This window comes from Perca fluviatilis, chromosome 5, assembly GCF_010015445.1.
Source record: "Perca fluviatilis chromosome 5, GENO_Pfluv_1.0, whole genome shotgun sequence".
Taxonomy (NCBI): domain Eukaryota; kingdom Metazoa; phylum Chordata; class Actinopteri; order Perciformes; family Percidae; genus Perca; species Perca fluviatilis.
Window position 1 is genome coordinate 38,217,586 of NC_053116.1, and position 4,230 is coordinate 38,221,815.

The following is a 4,230-nucleotide window of genomic DNA, read 5'->3' on the forward strand; positions in this document are numbered from 1 at the left end:
TTCAGGGGACAGGCAGCTGAGGAATGAGTAGGAGATGTTTTTTTTACAGTGTGTTCAGGGGACAGACAGCTAGGAGAGAGTGAGGAGATGTTTTGCACAGTGTGTTCAGAGGACAGGCAGCCTCTTAGCAGATGGTGAGAAGATGTTTTTACAGTGTGTTCCAGGGGACAGGCAGCTAGAAGATGGTAGAAGATATTTTTTTACAGTGTGTTCCAGGAGAAGGCAGCTAGCAGATGAGTGAGGAGAATTTTTACAGTGTGTTCAGGGGAAAGGCAGCTAGCAGATGGTGAGGAGATATTTTTTACCAGTGTGTTCAGGGGACAGAAGCTTTAGCGAATGGTAGGGGAGAATGTTTTTATGGTGTGTTAGGGGACAGGCATTCGCTAGAATGGTGAGGAGATGTTTTTACAAGTGTCTTCAGGGGGACAGACAGCTAGCTTAGATAGTGAGGGAGATGTTTTTAAAGTATGTTTAGGAGGACAGGCAGCTAGCAGATACCTGTAGAGTGGCGGTGTTGCAGAAATTCAAGCCCGCATTAGGCAATCAAGAATCCAGAAAATAGCAAAAGCAGCAGCAGATCACCTCCGTTTGTCTCACGCTCACGTGCAAAAACAAAGTTTTCAAAATCTCCCACTTTGACGCAGTTTTAGAAGAATCTTTTTCAGAAGCGGAGTCTCTGTTTAGCGATGCAGCGAAAGGAGGCACAAAGCGAGAAGGGGAAATGTCTTTTTCAAGCTAACCATATGCGTTTAGGCGAGGTAGTCCGGTCGAAGCTCCGTTCTTCTGCCTTCCACGATAGCAGGAACGATTTCATCTTAAATCCCAAAACTGCAAGCGTTATGAATCCCAGCCTGTTGGCGAAGACTTTAAAGTCTCCATCAAAACAGCTGACATAATGTATCTTTTAATGATAAATTCTTTTTTATGAACATAGCCGTTGAACATTTTTCCTTACAATTGCCGCTATTTTTCTTAAAAGGGAATGCATACCGTTTGTTGAAATAGGGCTCATCCTACGGTCTCCTCTAGCTGTAGATGGGTGGGGCTCTCTAGCTGTAGATAGGTAGGTCTCCTCTAGCTGGCAGATAGGTGGGGTCTCCTCTAGCTGCTTGAGCCGGGTGGGGCTCTCTAGCTGTAGATGGGTTAGGGTCTCCTCTAGCTGCTGATGCAGGTGGGGTCTCCCTAGTTGTAGATAGGTGGGGTCTCTAGCTGTAGATGGGTGGGCCCAGCTTTGTCGTTTTAGTCGGGTGCAACACGTCGGGCGCCACCGCTACTAGACAAGTAGTGAATGGAATCCTATGTTGCCGGTTAGCATGTTGTGGTAAAAGTGAGCCAACAAAAGAGACAAAAAAACAACCTAATTACTTGCATTGAGACAAAGAAATGGTTGGCCCTCTAATTTCGTAGACCATTGATGAATCCTATTTCAACAAGCGATTGGAATTATCCTTTAACAACAACAACAACAAGGACCCTAATCATTAATATTTCAGGGCAACTAGCTACATCTTATTTGTGATTGGAGGTGCGGTGGGATTAGATTGTATAGGGGCCAAAAAGGTTGAGAACCCTTTCTGACTTAAACTGGCCGACATCATATGTGTATTTAGTGACTCAATTCACACGGGATTAAAATAAGCGAGATTGGTCTCTCCGTTCACTGCCATAACTGCACCAAAATGAAAGGGTCCCAAGGGGAGGAGCCGCCTCCCTCTTTAGGAGAGTCTTTCGTGAAGAAGGGGTCAGTCAGGAGGCAGGACTTTTTAAATAAAGGGACTGTCTAGTCCAGCTTGGCAGATGAGTAAAGAGACCTTCAGTCAATAATATCAAGAGTTTAAAAGCTGTATAACAAAGAGACAAAAAAAAAACCCAACAAACTGTCAAAATCTGAAAAAAAAAATACCATCCAGAAACAGTTATATTTTGAACGTTTTGTTCGATGTAATGTTTGTTAAGCATTTGAGTTTTTTTTGGTTCCAAACTATTCCTCCTCCCCACCCCAACCCCTCCTCCCTAGAACTAGCGGACACAACAGCTGCCTTTTTTGATTATATACAACACACACACACTTTGTTTGTTTTTTTTTTTTTTTTTTTAAAATCAGAGTTTTTCCATTGTTTTCTAAAAAAAAAATGACACTATCCCGTTCTTCTTCAACTGTCCCTCAAGCTGCGTTAGCTCTCAGAATCCCGAACTTTACGAGTCTCAAGAGAAACAAAGGAATCAGGCGGGGAGAGTACCGGCTGCGAACAGTCCCGACACATGCATAGCGCTGTGGCGCTGATCCATCCATGCGACTCGGCCCAAAACCTCCGTGAACGAAAAAGCCGGTCGCTCCTCCTCCCTCTTCTTCTTGCCTAGCACAACTACTTCTTCCCCAACCTGGGCAAACCCTGCGTCCTTCCGTCCGCCAAAGAGTCCCTGGCACCGACCGACCTGCCATTTCGTCCGCAGCATTAATCAGCTGACTCTTTGGCTGGCGGCGTCCGTGACTCTGATTTCCTGGCGGCTGCAGGGGCGGCAGACTGCGATACACGATCATCTCCTGAGCTCCCAGCCTTCTCCCACGCTCACGATCCAGTTCTGCCCGGAGCCGGCCCGGAAGCGAGCCCCCGACTCCCGGCTTCCGGAAGCCACGGCACGGGAGGAGGCCTCTCGGTGCTGTTGGAGCCCCCTTTCTCAGCAAACCTCTCTGCTTTGGGCGGCTCCGCTCTCCCCTGCCGGGCTGCCAACGCTACCTGCCGCCGCCCGGCGTCTCGGCTGGCCGCGTGGTGCTGAAGATGCCAGGGCTGTCGCTCTGGATTTGCGTCTGCGCTGCCGGCAGGAGTTGAGGCCTAGGGAGTCCAGGCTGGGAGGCGATCAGTGCGGCAAGAGTGCTGCAGATGTGATAGAGGCCTGCTGAGCAAGGGAAGGCTACAGGGCTGGGGGTCTGGGCAGGTGGACCCGCTGAAAGTGTGAAGCAGTTTATTAGGACCTCACGGCGGCCTGGCTGAGAGGCGGACTGTCTGGGTTGCCCGGTCTATGTATTGGAATCCTAGAGTTGGTGTTACTGAGATAGGTGTCGTCTACGGCTGGGGCTGCAGGTGCGGTTGGACCATTAGCTCCCCTGGAAACAGCTGGCCCCAGGCCGGAGTTCACGCCCGAGGGGATTCCTGGGGCTTTCCTGCAGTGAGTCGGAGTTCGCTCGTTCCCTGGATTGGGGTTGAGGCTAGCGTTTAAATGGGGGATCTGGACTGCAACTGGAAGTGAGGAGAATTTGCGCTGGGATTATTCTGTATTGGGATTGAAGTGAGGTTTAGACTCACCCGGTCCTAGAGCTCGCAGTTGGAGCTACAGAGTGAGGCAGCGAGCTACAGGGTAAAGACTGTTGTTGTTTGAGCTGGGGGCTTACAGTGTTGAGCAGATTACCCTGGGCGTCTGAAGTTGGGCTTACAGCGGAGGCTAGGTTTTGCAGATCTGGAGTTACCTAAACTTGTGAGATGAGCGTGCAGGATGGGCGATGGGGCTTTAAGGGTGGGCGTGCTGACCTGAAGCTAGGTTTAGTCTTGCCCGGTTAGGGGAGTGAACAAGGCTACCCGGTGAGGTTTTGCTGCAGGAGAGCCTGGGCTGTGGGTTTGGGGTTGTTGAGTGTAGTTGGGACCCGCTGGCTCAGTGAGCGTGCCTGGTAGGAGGAGGAGGGGCTGGGGCGCTGGGTACCGAGGCAGCTTGGGAGCTGGGTGGGAGCTAGGGGTGCTGCTACAGGAGCGGGGATGGGTCTGGAGTCTGGGTCTGATTGTTGAAGAGAATTGATGCGAGAGGATCAAAATGAGGACTAGACTACTTGTTGGTTTGGGAGGAGGCACCTACAAGTGCTGTGGTTGTTGAGGCGGTGACTGAAGGCACAGTCTGGGAGCTTGGCGTCTGAACGTGAACTGTAGCTGGGGAGTGCCACAGGAGGAGGGAGGAGGGAGGAGGAGGAGGAGGAGGGAGGAGGAGGCAGGTCAACCAGTGAGAGCAGAGAGGGAATGTTGAGTGCGATGATGCGGTGGTGGTATTGATGATGATGATGAGTGTTGTGGTGGCCGCTCAGCTTCCCTTTTGTAGCTTTTTTGGGCTGATGCTACTGCTGCTGCTGCTGCTGCCCCTCCCCCCTCTCCTCCCTTGTCTCCCACATCCTCCCTACGTCCCTGACCACCGGCTTCGCTTCCGTCTCGGCCCACTTCTTCAGCAGCCTACATTAGCAACTTGCAG